The sequence below is a fragment of the Chelonia mydas genome, chromosome 8, assembly GCF_015237465.2.
Source record: "Chelonia mydas isolate rCheMyd1 chromosome 8, rCheMyd1.pri.v2, whole genome shotgun sequence".
NCBI classification, from domain to species: domain Eukaryota; kingdom Metazoa; phylum Chordata; order Testudines; family Cheloniidae; genus Chelonia; species Chelonia mydas.
Genome location: NC_057854.1, coordinates 22,081,274 through 22,100,825, shown reverse-complemented (window position 1 = coordinate 22,100,825; position 19,552 = coordinate 22,081,274). Strand labels below are relative to the sequence as shown.

Below are 19,552 nucleotides of genomic sequence, written 5' to 3'. Positions count from 1 at the left end.
GCCTGCCTTGTAGGTCGGGAACTTTCTGGGATGGGAAGTGGTACCTGGAGAAGGATTGCTAGGGTTTGTTGGTATATTCTGCTGAGCCTTTGCCTTCTCCATCTCCAGTACATGCTTCCTCTCTTTTTCTTTCTCCTCCTCCACATGCTTCCTCTCTTTTTGCTTCTCCTCCAGTTCTTTGGCCCTTGCCTCCATAGCTCTCCTGTGGGCAGCCTCTTGGTTTTTTGCTGCCTCCATTTCTTCGTCCTTTGCCTCCATTTCTCTCCTGTGGGCAGCTTCTAGGGGTTTTTCTGCCTCTTTCGCTGCCTCCAGTCTTGCTAACCCAATTTATGTTGTGTCTTGGTTTCTGTCATCTTTGCCTCTCCGTTTTTAACCAACTTTACACCCGAGAGTTAGAAATAAAACAACCAACCAAAAAGAAAACCTTGGCTTGTAAAATTTTGCTGTGCTGTAATATGATCACTATCAGAGAATATAGGTATGGTCAGCCTACAGAAAAATCCAAAAAAAACCCCAAAACAAAACAAAAAACAAAAAAAACCCCTAACACTTTTGTCTCCAGGCAAATAGGCAGAAAACCCCTCTAGTTGCTCTTAGGTAAAAAAAAACTTCCTCAGGTCTGTGAAGACTGGTGAATTTCCCTGCAGGAGGTTAACTACCCTGCCTTTAGGTAGAGAAAACTCCAGCTCACAAAAGACAATTCCCTTTTGTCTCTGCTCTGGCCCCCAAGCAGAGAAAAAAAAACCTCTAACTGCTTTCAGTTTAAAACCTGCTTTTCAGCAGCCCAAAGGAAAAAAAAATATTTCCTTTTCAAATCTGTGCTTCTGATTCAAAAAATCTCAAACTGATCTCAAGTTAATCCCACCACTCTGCCACCATGTCAAGGTTCCTTCCCCACTCTGAACGCTAGGGTACAGATGTGGGGACCTGCATAAAAACCTCCTAAGCTTACTTTTACCAGCTGAGGTTAAAACTTCCCCAAGGTACAAACTATTTTACCTTTTGCCCGCTGCCACCACCAAACGTCTAACCGGTATTATTTTATTAGGAAAGAGTCCGTTGGGAAACATCTTTCCCCCCAAAATCCTCCCAAACATTATCCCCTCTTTCCTGGGGAAGGTTTCATAAAAATCCTCACCAATTTGCATAGGTGACCACAGACCCAAACCCTTGGATCTTAAGAACAATGAAAAAGCATTCAGTTTCTTAAAAGAAGAATTTTAATAGAAGTAAAAAGAATCACCTCTGTAAAATCAGGATGGTAAATACCTTACAGGGTAATCAGATTCAAAACATAGAGAATCCCTCTAGGCAAAACCTTAAGTTACAAAAAGACACAAAAACAGGAATTTCCATTCCATTCAGCACAGCTCATTTCCTCAGCCATTTAAAGAAATCAGAATCTAACGCATATTTAGCTAGATTACTTACTAAATTCTAAGACTCCATTCCTGTTCTGTCCCCGGCAAAAGCACCACACAGACAGAGAGAGAGGCTTTGTTTCTCCCTTCCCTGCAGCTTTTGAAAGTATCTTGTCTCCTCATTGGTCATTTTGGTCAGGTGCCAGCAAGGTTATCCTAGCTTCTTAACCCTTTACAGGTGAAAGGGTTTTTCCTCTGGCCAGGAGGGATTTTAAAGGTGTTTACCCTTCCCTTTATATTTATGACAGCTCATATTTTACATAGGGTGAAACTCAGCCAGAAACTGACTTGCTCAAGGCCACAAAGGAGTCAAAGTCAGAGGTGGTATTAGAACTTCGAAGTTTGTAGTTCCCAGTCCTCCACCTTCAAAACCAGATCTCACCTCTTTACCAGGTCAGCTCTACTAATAACAAAAATATTTATCATTTATATAGCAATTTGCACTTTCAATGTGCAGTTCAAACATTAATGAATGCAGAACTCATATTCTATGTAATGTCAATTCTGAATTAATTAGCAGAAGCATATCTGAGCTAGGCTTGCTGAGAATATACTGCAAGATTCTCACTGGGAATTCTTTCACCTAATTAACACTTTGCAAAGAGCTATAAATTGTTTATTACTACTACTACTACTTCAGGATGAATCTCTTAGAAACTGTGTACACGTGGGTGAAGCGGGAGTCAGACTTTGAAGTTTAGACAGCTTGCTTCTCCTATGGTCTGTTACAAGACACCACTCTTTGGAGTTGTGGAGATGGTTCAAGCTGTGGAACTAATTTCAGTTTACAGGGTGCATTATCTACACCTCTCCATTCTGTGTAGGAAGGCTCTTAAGCAGGGGAGGCAGTCCACTGGCCTCTAATGTCATGGTCATCATCATCCATGTCCATAGTTGTGTTTAATAGTCTGTTAATGCAGAAAAACAACTCAGACTAATTGTCTCTCGGATCTTCAGGCAGGATTAGGGTGATAATTTTGACAATGCAAAGAAATTTAAATGGTGAAATTTCTGCTTTCTTGAACTGCCGAAACCTGCCCGTCACACCAGAACCCGTGATAGCATTTAATCTTCAAAGTGGCCTCCATTTCCAACTAGCAGTATTCAATGCACATCTACAGTGAAGTTCCAATTAGGAATCAATACATTCTTATTAGTTCAGTTACTCCATATTACACTGCAACATATTTCACTTTGGAACCTCTGTTTTGTATTAACCTCCAGTGATTGCACCACCAAACTTGAGCTATTCCATTGTTCAATAGCAATTGAAGGTTATAATATTTTGATCAATTATATTGAACTGGGTCATTCTCCCTGCCCTTCAAGTATACATTCAAGTTCTTAGAGCAGAGTATTTTAGCCACCTGACACCCACTGAAACCAATGAACTAATCCACTCAGAGTCCAATGCAATTCTAATTTTAGGGGTATATTTTCAAAGTACCAGATTTTTTTTCTGTACATAAAAACAAAGACAAAAGGACAAATAAAAGCCAAGGCCATAATAAAAAGGGTGTGAGGGAAAGGCCTCAGCCAGCTAAATCCTCACAGAGAGATTTGGAATTATTGAGAAACTGAAATAGCTATTTGGTAAATTTCCTCTCTGCATATAAAGAGTACTGGTTGGGTTTCTGCATGAAGTGTCTGTATGGTGGTTTGGGCAGAGGGAAGGAGTGGAGGGGATAGGGAGACGAAGGAGAAACACACACACAGAAAAACCACAAATACTTCATTGAAAGAAGGAACCCAGGTCACTGACAGACTGGGCTAGTCACACTTCTGAATGGAACATCCCACACACACTTATGACAGTGAATACCACAATGTATTCAGGCTGCAGCTCAGCCCAATTTGAGCTTACTTACTCCAATTAGTCTGACTGTAAAGTTAAACTGAAAAGATTTCACAAACTCCACAGCCTACAAACTTACGACAAAAAAACTTCAAGAACAGACTCCAACGAGAAACTGCTGAATTGGAATTAATTTGCAAACTGGACACCATTAAATTAGGCTTGAATAAAGACTGGGAGTGGATGTGTCATTACACAAAGTAAAACTATTTCCCCATGTTTATTTTCCCCCCTACTGTTCCTCACCCATTCTTGTCAACTGCTGGAAATGGCCCACCTTGATTATCACTACCAAAGGTTTTTTCTCTCTCCTGCTGGTAATAGCTCACCTTACCTGATCACTCCCGTTACAGTGTGTATGGTAACACCCATTGTTTCATGTTCTCTGTGTATATAAAATCCCCCTACTGTATTTTCCACTGCATGCATCCAATGAAGTGATCTGTAGCTTATGAAAGCTTATACTCAAATAAATTTGTTCGACTCTAAGGTGCCACAAGTCCTCCTTTTCTTTTTGCGGATACAGACTAATACAGCTGCTACTCTTAAACTTAAATGGTGTTTCCTGCAATGCTAGGTACATGAGAAATATAACAGAGAAGGAAGACAGAATATACTATAGTAAGCATAGCATAAATATTAGGAATAGAAAGACAGACTCATCAGTGTGGTCATTACTGCAACTGGTTAAAAAAATTATTTCACGACCATTTTATGTAAAGAGTCATCTATCCAAGCACTTCCTTGTGTAAGCTTGCTGAACATCTAGTACTTGCTGATACACCCCAGTGAACAAAGACATTATTACATGGAACTAACTGCCTGCAAAAGTCAAACAGACCTAAATAATGTCCATCACCAGTGATTTCATTTTACATCTATTATTATAAAATTGAAACAAAAACAAAAACAAAAAAAACCCACACACACCTCAAAAAAACCCAACAACCCTTAGCAAAAGCAATGTTAAGTTTGCAATTTTAAACACAAAAATGTATAGAAATGAAAAAATATGGTTCTGGGAGCAACATTAATCTATCTGCATTGCACATGCTGTATTTTAAGGTATACACTGAACAGTGTAATTATCCCAAAGTGCTTCTGTGAAGTGTGGATGAGTTAATGTTGCTGTGAGAATGCTAATTTTTGCATTTCCTGACTGTGTTTAAATATGCAGCCTTAATGATTCATTAATATTGATTTAGTTTGTTTCTGTTTTGTTTTTTCTTTTTTTACAAAGGGAAAGGGGAGAACAACAACTTCAAGAAAAAGAAATACAAAGTACCAGATGACTGGTAGGTAGCTAATTTAATACTGCCTTTTTTTAAAAAGGCTCCAGAGGCAATCCTGACAATTACAGGCCAGTAAGCCTAACTTCAATATCAGGCAAATTGACTGAAAGAGCACAGAGCAGAATTATCAGACACACAGGTGAACACAATATGTTGTGGAAGAGTCAACACAGCTTTTATAAAGGGAGATCATGCCTCACCAATCTATTAAAATTCTTTGAAGGGGTCATCAAACATGTGGACAAGGGTGATCAAGTGGATAGAATATACTTGGACTTTGTGAAAGCTTTTGACAAGGTTCCTCACAAAAGACTCTTAAGCAAAATAGGCAGACACAGGATAAGAGGGTAGGTCCTCTAATGGATCAGTAACTAGTTAAAAGATAGGAAACAAAGGGTAGGAATAAATGGTCAGTTTTCCCAGTGGAGAGGTAAATAGTGGGGTCCCCCAAGGATCTGTACTGCGACTAGTGCTGTTCAACATACTCAATAATGATCTAGAAAAAGGGGTAAACAGAGAGGTGGCAAAGTTCACAGATGAGACAAAATTACTCAAGATAAGTCCAAAGCTGACTGCGAAGAGTTACATAGGAATCTCACAAAACTGGGTGACTGGGCAACAAAATATCAGATGAAATTGAATGTTGATAATTGGAAAATAAGGTACATTGGAAAATATAATCCCAACTATACATACAAAATAAAGGGGTCTAAATTAGCTGTTTCCACCCAAGAAAGAGATCTTGGAGTCACTTGGGATAGTTCTTTGAAAATATCTGCTCAATGTGCAGCAGCAGTCAAAAAAGCTAATAGGATGTTAGGAACTATTAGGAAGGGATAGATAATAAAACAGAAAATATCATAATGCCACTTGTGATGGGGTGGACTAGGCCCAAAGGCCCCCTGCTGGAGGCCTCAGGGTTCTGCTACACCCCTCCCAGGGAAGAAGCAGTGGAGAGGTTTTCCAAGCAGGCTAGAGTGGCTGCAGGGGAAGCAGCCAATCAGGGCCCAGGAGGGCCATATAAAAGGAGTTGCAGCGTAGAGCAATAGTTTAGTTGCTGCTAGGAGAAGAAAGGACTGCAGTCCTGAAAAAGCAGCAGGGCCATGGATGGTTTGCTAGCAGGGACCGGGGGAGCATTGAGGGAGCTTCTAGCTGGTTGCTAAGTCTGGGGAGAGCTGCAGGAAGATAGTGTCTCCAGGGAGGAAGCCCTGGGGATACAGCTCCACACCAAGGCTGGACTACTTAAAGACCAAAGCCCAGGGAGGGCTAGAGAGAGACACCACCAGAGGGGCACTGAGATATACAGTCCACCGGGGCCTACCTTGGAAGGGGTTTGTGTTGGTTAATAGGCAGACAGTGTGACTGAGCCAGAGCGCTGTCACTGACAAACCCACCTGAGAACCAACAAAGGGGGTCACCAGAACTAAAGAACACAGACATGCCCAACCAGAAGGAAACACTTGCGAGAGGTGGGTGCCAACCCTGTTACACCACTATATAAATCCATGCTATAACCTACCTTGAACGGCATGCAGTTCTGGTCACCCCATTTCAAAAAAAGATATATTAGAATTGGAAAAAGTACAGGCAAGGGCAACAAAAATGATTAGGGGTATAGAACATCTTCTCTATGAGGAGAGATTAAAATGACTTGGGACTGTTCAGCTTAGAAAAGAGACAACTAAACAGGGGATATGATAGAGGTCTATAAAATCATGAATGGTGTGGAGAAAGTGAATAAGGAAGTGTTATTTACCCCTTCACATAACACAAGAACCAAGGGTCACCCAGTGAAATTACTAGACTGCAGGTTTAAAACAAACATAAGGAAATACTTCACATGATGCACAGTCAACCTGTGGACCTTGTTGCCAGGGGATGTTCTGAAGGCCAAAATTTAACTGCGTTCAAAATAGAATTAGATAAATTCCTGGAGGATAGGTCCATAAATATCTATTAACCAAGATGGCCAGGAACATGACCCCATGCTCTGGGTGTGTCTAAACCTCTGACTGCCAGAAGCTGGGACTGGAAGATAGGCGATGGATCACTTGATAAATTGCCCTGTTCCGTTCATTCCTTTTGAAGCATCTGGCACCAGCCACTATCAGAAGACAGGATACTGGGCTAGATGGATGACTGGTGTGACCCAGTATGGTCATTCTTATGTTGTGAGCATCAGAGCCACTAGCAGGAGCTTCTCCCACATGGGAGCATGTCAATCAACAAACGTTTTATGTAGCACCAAAGGCAACGCTGTAAGTAACTTGTTTTCCTGTCTCCACCTATCAGCAGGAGGCATACATCATTCGCTGTTTGGGCAGGCACAGAAAGACAATAGTGGAAGTATGTTTTCTCTCATTTATACGCATACTCAAATGGCTGAATGGATTTTAATTCAAGCGTTCAAGAGACTCTCACCTTTGGAGTGAGGCCAAGAATGGAAAGTCTCAACCCAAAAAGGTATATGAGAAAGCTGTGAGTGAAAAGAGGATTACTGTGGAAGCTGAGCTGTAGCCTTTACTATAATGTTCGCAGCTATATAAAATACCTGTATTTGTTTAAATCCTCTGAACAATACTACTGAAGATAAACATGATAATTAGAAGTTAATGTAATATGGTAACCACATGACTCATTATTATTGCAGATTTAAGCATTAGTCACATGAGATGACAAATTAAATAACTCTTGGCCTCTTGCAAATTACATGAGTTGCAAAGCTGGTTTGCTAACCACTAATCAAACAGAATATAGGTTTTTGTTTATCCAAAAGCACACATGACCCTTTCTTTGGCAACAGAATTGGGGGAAACTGTCTCCAATTATATTTTTCTTCAAATCTTCCACTTAGCACTGATGCAGCAGTGAGGAGGTTAGAAACAATGGTAAAAACACCAACAGCTGGTCTATACTAGCCAGCCACAATTCTACCACCAGTAGAGCTTACCAGGGCTAGTGCAATGGTGGGTAATTTTAAGAAAAATGCCTAGGAAGACACAGACAATTCACCACAAATACTATTATTATTATAGTCAATCAAATCTGTGTCAACCAGTTAAATTGACCGAAATTCATCTACTAATCAGAAATGAATTGATTCATGAAAGTGCAGCTTACAAAAAAGCCTGCTCTTTTATGAACAGTCATTGCATCCAGAAATAGAAAATACCTATTAGGTCCTGTGACCCACTGAGGCTCAATGCCCTGTCTAGGTCACATCCCTACCATTTCAGGATTGTTCTCTATTTTTTAACATTTTGCCCAGTCTAGTTTCAAAATGTTCCAAGTAATGAGACAAAGAGGAAAACAATAGCTCATTTATGACTGAATGAAACCCAATACAAGTCCATTTCTGAAGAAGACTACAGTGCAACTTTCTTATGTTTGTTACAATGGCTTTCTTTTCAATTAACTATTATAAAAACAAACACCTGCCCAGCACAGTGTCCAGTGACAGCACTATATGCTCTAACACGGGGAATCCAAATTTAGGTTCCACATTCACAGCTGTTGGAACTAGAGGTGCTGGGGGTGCTGCTGCACTCCCTGGCTTGAAGTGGTTTCCATCAAATAGAGGGTTTACACTTTGGTTCAATGGCTCTCAGCATCCCCACTATACAAACGGTTCCAGCAGCCCTGCCCACATTAGCTGGCTGGGGTGTGCTTCATTTTAGACCCAAATATACATCCATCTTACACTTAACATGAGGGCGTCCCCTCTTAATCACTCTAGAAGTGTAAATCCACAAACCAGAGTCTATTAAATCTCCATCTAAACTATAGTATCACTACTGTACAGATCTAATAAATCCCTAATGATTCTGAACTTCTCTCTTATGCTAGTCTCATATCTGGCAGGATACAACTAAGATTATGTCATTACCATATAGAACTATAACACTTGATAAACATTGATTAATTAAGCCTCATAACAGCTCTGTGAAGAATGTATTCTGATCCCTATTTTTCAACAGGGAAATTTACAGAGGGAGTTACCCATAGTCACACAGCAAGTCAGTTCCAAAAGAGATCTTCGAATTCATGACCCTTGCCTCTTCCAGCACTCACATGATAATGTGCCCTCCCACATGGTATTGCAAAATTCTAGTTGGCTGTTATTTATAGCGTGTGCGCATATAAAACAAATACTTCAAGTCAATACTTCAAGGATAAACGGTGCACGTATCTACAGTATTCACTATAAGCGCACATTGTATTTATGATTTAAGCCTTTTTTTTCAATTTATCTGTCCACGATTATGAACCAAGAATCATTCTACCAAAACCCTTGTATGAATGAGTACAGTAAAATGCTGACATTTTGTTTTTCAATTTAATCTCCAAACTACTTGTAACTGTTACAAACTTCTTAAACAGGTTCACTATTTTCCTACATTACAGTAATCTAAATCTTTCTGACCCCATCTTCTCCAAAAATCACAGAGGGCTCGCAGCAACCTTGGAGTTATTCTTAATTTTTGTCAGAAAATTCTGAAATGACAGCCAGCTATATTATTTATTCCTGTTTGGTATTCTTGGATTCAGACGTTCTAAGTGAATGTCTAGACAGCAGAATCATGGTCTAAGGGAAAATGATTTTGCTAGTAAGTTGTGGTCATACTAGTGGACTCACTTACACAAAGTCTTTATATGCATCTGTATAACAGCCTTCCTTATGTGGTGTGAAAAGGATCTTTCATCAAAAAGACAGGCATTGCCTGTAAGGGTGAAAGGACACTGGATAGTGGCAGAATTTTCATCCAGTTACACTCATTTCTGACCAAAAATGCCGCTTTGTATTATTTCTGTAAGCAGACAACCCAAGCCAACTAGCATAAAACTTGGATTCTTTCCGTTCAGGGATAGAGGACGAAAAAACTTCAGTTAAGTACAGCGAGCACAGCATTTAATTTCAGAAAAGGAGTTTCCAAAGTCTGTTTACTTTGAGAAGACGTTATTTTTATACGACCAATTTCCATGCCCAGAATTCAGTCTTACCAGTTCCTTTCAGCCTGAATATGGTCTTTGAGGAGTGCTTAATTGCTTCAGCTCCATTACAAATGCTGTGAAGTAAGAGAAACGGTCACAGATATCCCTCTGTCATGAGACATTTACCACAAGGACCTGTCTTAAAATCAGATAAGGGGACGTATTCAAGTTATGCAAGCTTAAAATTTGTACAATATCCAGATTACATATAAGTCAGTTTAAAAAGACAGGGGATTCATTTTCCCTTTTACTGAACCATTAGCTGCAATCTGCCTACTAGTCTAGCCTCATGGAACCAGGAACCGCAGCAAGAGGTCTCTGCTGGCATGGATTTCCATGTAACCGACCCAGAACATGGTCACTTGGACAGTGAGAGAACAGTAATGGGAATTTTAACTCACTTATGTGCTCAAACAATTTATTACAACTTTAAACTCAAGTCAAGTTTGTACTTACAAACAGAAAGAAAATCCGGCTTGCTTTCCAAAATACAGACTCCAGATGTCAAGATTGGCTACCTAAACTATATGTGCGCAAACACCCATGTAAATGTGCAAATACCCAGTTTTGTGCACCAACAGTTGTGCAGTTTTATGCAGCCACTTTTAAACACTAAAAGCTAATTTATACTTGAAAGTACTTTCTGATTAATGCATAGTGTGAATTTAAAGTTCAGTAGCTATTCCTGTATAACTCAGTTTGTAGACACACTTATTCCAGAATAAGAGCCCTGAGTGCACAAGCAAACTTTCTAAAGAGAAGTTTGGATTTTCAAAGGCTCCCAAGTCCTACTGAAATTAATTAGGAGTTACGGCCTAACAATTTTAGGCTCTCTGGAAAATCCAGCCTAAATGTCTAAGTGTAAAAGCAATACTTTGGAAAACATGCCCTTTCACCTGTGGTTATTGGAGGCAAAAACTACCCTGTACCAAACAGTCCATCCAGGCCCGCCATCAGCAATTCGAGGCCCCAGGGCAGAACAGTCATTGGGCCCCCAGGCCCAGTGTGGAGTCACCACATGGGGGCAGAGCTGGACCACATGCGGCGGCTGGAGCACGCACACATGCACAAGCCACGCCTACGCCCACGCGGTCCGCCTGACATTTGGGTGGTGCTGTGCCTGCACTACTGGTGCCCAGCGAGCTGCTGGCTGCACTCTTCCAGCATGGCCAGGGCTTCCAAATGCCCGCCCAGCTGCCTTCACCGCCTCTGGTACCACCCTGCACGTGCCTAGGAGCCCTGCAGCCCACCCAGGTGATTTAAAAGGGTCCGGGAGCCCCGGGCCCTTTTAAATCGCCTGGGCCCCTGGGCAATTGTCCCCTTTGCCCCCCGCATCAGCGGGCCTGAGTCCATCCACAACTGTAGAGGGACTGGGGGAATCCAGTGTCACTGAAATAATGAGACAGCTACTGCAGTAACATTCCAGAACCAATATAAAGATCACATGTGGATAAGATTGAGCTCAAATTCTTGCAAAAAATCAAACAAACATGACATTCTCCTATGAAGTATGCCAGTTACTTTTTTGATCAGTAACCCTAATTCTGTGCTGGTTAGACCACTCAGAAGAGATAATAGGCTCAGATTCAGCAACATACTTAAACATATGTCTAACTTTAGGCAAATGTGTAGTTCTATTGAATTCTGAATTAGGGCCATAAATAGGCATCTCTGTGTTGTCCCAGTAACAATATGACATTTCAGCAATAAATTTGGGAGCTGAATTCAGGCAATGTTTCACTACGTCCATGATGCTCACAGACACTTATCCATGACAGCAAAAAAAGCTCTAAATTAGCACCGAGCATGAGAGTGAGTGGGGTGTGTGTGTCTGGTCTTTTGTCTATTTCAAATGTAATATTAAAGGGTGATCTGGGTGAACAGTGTCTTCCTCTGTATCTTATACAGTAACCGGATGGCTCATCTATGAGAACATGGCAGTACATATAGCATGGACAGAGATGACTGCCCTGTCAGACCTGAGCTGGATTTATTCCGCAGATATTGGCGTTTAGTCTACAGGACTGTCAGTCTAGATCTTTTAATCACCAAGCTTGCTATGATCTAAAAGAAACATTTCTAACTAAAACAAAAGTTTTTGTATGGACCAGGGAAGGAAAAGCGGCAATTCATCCCTTAAATAGGGCCTCTCTCTCTGGCCCACTGTTAGTCAGGCAAGTTAAACAGATACACAGTGCTACAGTCATGTGCAGATTCTGCATAAAACACCAGCAGGGGAGGTTCTCCCCAAAGAAATTTCCTAGAGCGTTTAAGGCCAGCTCACATCACATGGCTCTCTCTGACTAAATGCCGGGAACTTCCTAGCTCCACCAGAAAAAGAGAAACTGTTTGGTTTTCACATGAACAGAAGACATCTCTAAATGAATCCTGACAGACATTGAACTGAACAGACGAGCACACAGAAAGCCAGCATTTACCTTGGATAAAGGATAAGTGAGGGCGGGGGGGGGGGGGTAGGAGGGAGGGAGAATAAACATGGTGAGAAGTGAAACAGATCAAACAAAAAATCCAAACACTTTTTTTTTCTTAAGCTTAAAAGTCTTCTCTCCACGGTCACAGCCATACTCCCTTTGAGACAGTGTCTCATCCTAATACACCAGGGCTGCGGGACATTTTAGAAGCCAACACAAATTTATCACTAGATTATTTAAATTTTTCAAGATGACAGTAAATAACAATTAGGTTATAATACCACCTAGCTCTTATAAAGCACTCTTCCTCAGTAGATCTCAAAGCACTTAAACAAGGAAGTCAGTATCATTATCCTCACTTTACAGATGGGGGAAACTCTGGCTGAAAGGGAAGTGACCCAGGTCCAGCAAGCTGTGGCAGAGCTGGGAATAAAACCCAGGTCTCATTAGACTCAGGCCACATTGCCTCCTACAGAATATATCTGCAGAATTCAGTTTAATACTCCCTTTTAAAAAAGGAATGTTTTTTATAATGCATGTACAGCAGAAAAAACAGAAATCCCATGTTTATTTAGAGGGTTTGACAATTTTGCCGCAATTTTATCAAGAGCCTCAGCTCTACCTTTTTTTATCAGGTATGACATTGCAGTTCCTACCAACAGTGAAATTATTTCTTTTTAAATCACCACTTTGATCTTTTCCCACTTAAATATCAGAATTTAACTGACCAGGGTCTAAAACAGGAAGGGACTGGTGCCTTCTGCATCTTCCCTTCTCTCCAAATCCAGTACTTATCAGTCCCACTATAGCTCCAAGCACTCAATCTGCCTCTGTGATACTCCCATCTATTTTCAAGTCTCACCTATAAATTTATTCTCTCTTGCCTGTCTCTCTCAAACTGAGATGTTTCTGCTGTTATTTCTTATTTAGCACTGGAAGGTGTTTTGGGATAAAGTCTTTAATAAAGATGCACTAACCAGATGAGTCAAGTTCTATTCAAAACTAGTGATGAGTCAGCACCAATATCATAAATTTCAACAATCTTAAACTCCAGATTTCATATCTCTAAGAAAAACTGGTCTGTTTGGTTTACTCATGTGAGTTTAAATCTATAATAATAATCTTTAAATACTACTGCACCTCCTAATTTCACCCCAGCCTGGAGCTGACCAATCAAAATGGTGCTGAGAGGGGGAAAACCACCATTCAGGATTATTATCAGTTATTTAATGTGATACAGGCAGAGTAAGACACCTGGCAGAAGTTTGTAAGTGGGTTAGACAACGCAGGGATGAGACGAGCTGGGACAGCAGGCAGTTCTGGCAGTGGAGGGAGGCTCTGTGTATACGGCACAGGGAGGCTGAAGGAGAACAAGGCAGGGAGGATTTTTGGACAGAGCAGATTTGGAGGCTTAGTTATAGAAGCGCTGACAAAGTTAACTGAGAAGTCTGAAAATAATTGAGAGTGAGCCCAGCCCTCCCCGGAGTGCATCGCCCACATCCCCAACAGGACCCCCAGCCCGCTCTCCTTGGGGTGCGCCGCCGCACCCTCCTCACCAGCAGCCCCCTTCTCAGGGTGTTTCCCCATTACCAGGGGATCCCTGGCCCCACATTCCCCCCGGGGGTGTCTCCCTTTCCCACTCCCCAGGACTCCCCCTCCCGCTGCTCTCCCGGGGGCTCACGCACCCCAGCAGGATCCCTGTCCTGACGCTCTCCCCGGGGCGCCCACCCCTGCACCGAGTCTCCCCGCTCCCACCGGAGCACGAGCCACCCCTCCGGGACCCCCGGTCTCCCCCGGGGCGGCCCCCGCCGGGGCGCCCTCGCTAGGCCGCCCGCGCACCCCGCTCCCAGCAGAGGTCACTCACCCGTCCGCCCCGCTCCCACCGCCGAGAGATAAACTCGGATCCCGGCCACGCCGAGCTAAACTGCCGGCCCGGAGCTGAGGGGGCGGGCCCGGCCGCAAGCCCCGCCTCCTCCTCCTCCCGCCCCCGCCGGCGCGGCGCCCTGAGCGAGGGCGGGGAGGGAAGAGGAAGAAAGAAGAGGGGCAGGGGGCAGGGCAGAAGAGGAGAGGAAGGGGGGGAGGGCAGGAGAGGAAGGGGGGGCACAGCAGGGGGGGAGTAAAAGGGGCAGGGCAGAAGAGGGCAGAGGAGGAGAAGAAAGGGGCAGGGCAGCAGGGGGTGGGGCAGAGCGGGGAGGAGGAGCGGTTGTTCCCCTTTAGGGATCCCTTCGTGGCCCGATGGGGTCAGGGGGAGCAGTTTCTCCTGGGAATAGCCAAAGCCCACACCCCTTCCTTCCCCCGTGACAGGCAGGGAAGTGGCACCTTGGGAGAAGGGAAGGGATCAGACAGTGCCACGGGCAGGGGCACCAAGAGGGCCCATGGTGAGAAACCCCTGTCACAACCCCAGCCCCAGGCCTGGCTTTCAGGCCCCCTGGATTGACCTAAGCGACACTCATCATGTGCCACTTTGTCACTCACAACGGAAGGAGTGGTGGGGAGGGGGAGATAGGCCTGTCTGTCTGTCATTACACTGGGGAGCCCTATCCTGTACAAAAAGAACAGGAGTACTAGTGGCACCTTAGAGACTAACCAATTTATTTGAGCATAAGCTTTCGTGAGCTACAGCTCACTTCACTGGATGCATTCAGTGGATGCATTCAGTTTTTCCACTGGATGCATCTGATGAAGTGAGCTGTAGCTCACGAAAGCTTATGCTCAGATAAATTGGTTAGTCTCTAAGGTGCCACAAGTACTCCTTTTCTTTTTGTGAATACAGACTAACACGGCTGCTACTCTGAAACCTATCCTGTACATAACACTAAGGCCAGGGCTGCAGCAGAAACGTATTACTGGTGTAGCCATACTGGTATAGCCTTTCCGGCAAACCCTCCTAGTGGAAACACATACCGGCAAAAGAGTGCTTCTGCACCTGTTCCCCACGTGAAATAATCTGTGCCAGCAAAAGAACTTGTATGTTACTATAACTGTTAATATAGAAATGTTTAAAAAATCACACCCCTAAACTGGCAAAAGTTTCTCGTGTAGACCTAGCCTAAGGGTGAGATACAAACCAACACCTCTTGCCAGCAAATTCAATGTTTGGGCCAAAGCTGAATCTTTAGTCCCAGCACACACAAACCCTTTGGCATTAGTTCTAGGGTGCACACCAGAGAATCAGAGGATGTGTTGTATTAGATTAGACCATTGCTGGTTTGCTTCATGGTACGCTTCATGCCGTGTGTGTAGAAAAACTGGACACTGTGTCATCACACGGTCTTTTGAACTACATCACGTCACTCTAACTATCCTCCTTGTCCCAAATGCAATATGGACAGGAAGAAACCTTGTTCACCTCAAATAAGTAACAATTAATGGGGTGCTAAAGTAGAGCAATACAGATTGTAATGGTAACTAACCCCAAATCGTGTCAAATGAGAGAATTTCTGGGGAATGGTTGGGACTCTGAGATCACATGCCCACTGTCTCCTAGGGTATGTCTATATTACAAAGCACTACTGCAGCTATGCAACTGCTGTACTGTAGACACTTGCTACATGGACAGAAGGGGGTTTTCCATTGCTGTAGTAAATCCGCCTCATTAAGAGGCAGTAGCTGGGTCAACAGAAGAATTCTTCCATCAACCTAGTGGTTGGTTTAACTACATGTCTTAGGGGTGTGAGCAACATAGCTAGTTTGACATAAGTTTTAGGTGTAGGACGGGAACAGAGTGTAACAGAATGTATGACAAAGTTCTGCCTCATGCAGATGGTTTCTTAACTGCCAACAGACATTGCAGAAGAATGACCAGTGGACCAGAATAAAAGAGGAAGACAAGAGAACACAGGATTACAAAGGAAACAATTACTAGGTTTGCAGAAGAAGGAGTAGGCAAAAAACTGAAAACCAACACTGCAGAGTAACACACTACTGCTTGGGTGAGACATGGGCTGACAAAAAACATCTCAGTTTCCAATAAACCAGCCACAGTATGCAAGAAGAATTGGCACATGGAGCTGATCACAACATTTCATAAGTCTGGGCCAAATCCTGAAAACAAGTGAGTATCTGCAAAGCACTTGCATCCCTCACTGATATCAAAAGGAACTGAGAGTGCTCAAGATTTGGCCCACTGCAGAGGTAATAATAATACTTTCAGCTTTAACTTTCAAGTATGATTACTTCCTAGCATGTCCTGGACTCCCATGAGGGCTGAAAAATTCTCATACAAAGAGTGATGCATTGGCACTAATCTTTCTGAACTGATTAATTCAAATTTGAGAACCAATTAAATCATCCCAATCCTTTTAATTTATAAGTTTAATCTTTGTCGCTAACAAACAGACAAAAGAATCTAAAATTTTCCCATATCTATCACATTTAAAGATACTTCGGTAATTCCTTAAAGAAAAAATTGTCTCATTTTGCACTAGGATAGCACAAATATTCAGAAATGTCAAATGCCTTTTGAAATCTTACAAAGCTATTTGCCTCAGTGTCATTGAACTATCTTGAAAACATTCTATTTTTATTCCTTGTCCCTCCTAACCATGAACCAGGGATAGGCAGGGCATAATTAAATTTTTATTTTTTTATGAGTTTAATAGGTAATATCAATGTTAGTTTTTAAGCATTCTTTTTATTTTTAACACTTTAAATGTTCACAGTTGCACAGAATTATGGAAGGGGGGGGGGTCCAACAATAATTATTTAATAATAGTAGACACTGAAATTAAAAAGTTAAAACTTTATAAGTGCTAACACAAACTATCGACATCACATGTCAAAATATAAAAACTAAATATTTTTAAATCAAACTTATACGTTCTCAGGCAGCATTTTTCTTACTTTGCCTGTCTATAAATTTCTATTATTATAGATGGAAATACTTTTTCATCAGTTTGTGTGAAATTGACATTAACCAATAAAAATCAAATGCTTCCAAGCCAAATCACAGAGAATCTTTGACATTTTACACATTCAAAACCACTAGTCTTCTAGTATTCCATGATTTAGAATGTTTGGGCTGAATTCAGCTACAGTTACCTTTTCGGCTGGGTTTGCATTGAAAGGCGGAAATGCAATCCCTGAAACTGAGTGTTGCCTAATATTTGTTTTTCAGATGCAGCCTTGACCTGACAAAGATCAGTCGCGTTCAATGTGCAAGAATAAGGAAGGTGCCAACAACTCTAGGTCTACTGACTCACCGCCCATGTCTTGTTTTGTGATATTATACATGGGCTGAAAGATCCACTTTTGCTTAACTGTACAGATTAAAATGATACATTTAATATTATCCTTTCCTAAGGCTCTAAACATGCATAATGGTAATTGATACTTGTGTCGCAGTGGCAGAGAAAAAGGTGTCTGACCAGATTTTTCACTCTTGACCAAAAATAAATAAAGATGAAATGTGCTGATTATTTCTTTGAGTGGTAGATGTTTAATATACTGCCTTGATTGTTTACTGTACAATGTTGATAAAGTCTCAACTGGAGTACTGTGTCCAGTTCTGGGCGCCACATTTCAGGAAAGATATAAACAATTTGGAGAAAGTCTAGATAAGAGCAACAAAAATGATTAAAGGTCTAGAAAATATGACCTATGAGGAAAGATTGAAAAATCTGGGTTTGTTTAGTCTGGAGAAGAGAAGACAAGACTGAGGGGCAACCTGATAACAGTTTTCAAGTACATAAAAGGTTGTTACAAGGAGGAGGGTGAAAATTTTTCTCATTAACCTCTGAAGATAGGACAAGAAGCAAGGGGGTAAAATGCAGCAAGGGCGGTTTAAGTTGGACATTAGGAAAAACTTCCTATCAGGGTAGTTAAACACTGGAATAAATTACCTGGGGGCATTGTGGAATCCCTGTCACTGGAGGTTTTTAAGACCAGGTTAGAAAACACTGTCAGGAATGAACTAGTTATTACTTAGTCCTGCTTTGAGTGAAGGAGACTGGACTAGATGACCCATTGAGGTTCCTTTCAGCCCTACACTTCTATGATTAGGTAATAAAGGACAGTTCATTGAAGAGCCCTCTAGACACACCTTTCACATGAAAAGGTGAGAGCCTAAGTCCACTTGCAGTAGAGGAAAATTGAGCACTGAGTTAGTGGCTACCATTACATTAGACCAATGCTTAATTGGTATTGAAAGAGGTGCTGGGGCTGAAGCAATTAGGTGCTGGGGCTCAAGCAATTTTTTTACTTTCATAACTGACACGGCAGACCCAGAGGTGCCGGGGCTATGAACTACCAAGCCTAGAGGTGCCAGGGCTCAGCCTTGGGAAGTCCTGGCACAAATTAAGCACTGCACTAGACCCCAATGCTGAAAAAGCCAATAAAAGGGATAATGAACTGGAAAATGAGGGGATTAAAATAGATTTGGGGAAATGCTACCTATTAGGTATAAGGAAATACAGCTATGGGAAATGATGTGGCTATACAGATTAGAAATGATGCCAGAAAGACCTGCTATAATGAGTTGGACACACCTGTTTTGTGCACTTATTAACGCAATGTTATGGCTGAGCCCTTAAATTCTGGCTTGAATACTTATGGCTGAGCCCTAAAAATCAGGAAAACATCTACCACCACTATCATTTGGCCACACTGCAGTAAGAATTAATAATCAACACTGCATACAGTAATACAAACTGTTAAATCAGATCTATAGGGGAAAACTATCTTTGAATTTCCTGACTTCAGTTCATTTAAAAGCTGTAATGTTGCATCTCCCTCCCTCATTTAATGGCATCAGCAGCAGCACTATTGCTGGTTCCTCCTGGAGACTGGTCCTGCTGGTGATTTTCGTCTGGGTTTTAACTGAGCATGAAGTGTATGGGGACTCCAAGACTAGAGCTGTGAGAATAAGAGATTTTTTGGTTTCGTGGCAGGTCTGAAAAATTAGAAAAAAAGTTCATTTTAGACCAACCCCAAACAATTTATTTTAAATACTCAGCAAATCAAAAAGTTAAAAAATGTTTTCAGTTCCATGAAATATTATGTTTTGTTTTGTTTTGACTTTTTAAATAAAACTGAAGGAAATTTCAAACCAATTCGTTTCAAATGGAAAAATCACAATATTTCATTTCTAAAAGGAAAAAATGAAACATTTCAGTTATTTCAGAACTTATTTTTTAGTTGGTTTTTTTTTTTTCAACTGAAACAATTTGGCAAAATTGACACAAATTCGCAAAATGATGTGTTGGTCGACCCATAATCTGAATGTTTCACCAAAAAATGTTTCAACCAAAACATTTTGCCCAGCTCTATCCAAGACTGGTAGGTCAATCCCAGTAAAGAGTGGCAGCTATTATAAAAGCACTAGAGAGACAGATCTTTATGGAAAAAAGAAAAGAAGTACTTGTGGCACCTTAGACACTAACAAATTTATATTAACAATCCGATGAAGTGAGCTGTAGCTCACGAAAGCTTATGCTCAAATAAATTTGTTAGTCTCTAAGGTGCCACTAGTACTCCTTTTCTTTTTGCGAATACAGACTAACACGGCTGCTACTCTGAAACCTGTCGTTATGGAGTAACTCTACAAAACCCAAATGAGAAACA

At 41.7% G+C, this 19,552-nt stretch overlaps 1 protein-coding gene across 3 annotated transcripts in view; it reads right to left on the bottom strand.

Moving 5' to 3' along the window:
* Positions 1 to 13,984, bottom strand: part of SLC26A2 (solute carrier family 26 member 2) — a 35,236-nt gene extending 21,252 nt beyond the window's left edge. For 2 of the 3 annotated variants that reach the window (XR_006292728.1, XM_043552988.1), the window contains exon 1: positions 13,857 to 13,984. The gene's annotated coding sequence lies outside the window, so the exon portion shown is untranslated. Of the gene's footprint in view, positions 1 to 9,569; positions 9,701 to 13,856 lie in introns of those variants that run through there. The other variant, XM_007057263.4, reaches the window with a different exon arrangement.
* Between the last annotated feature and the right edge of the window lie 5,568 nt (positions 13,985 to 19,552).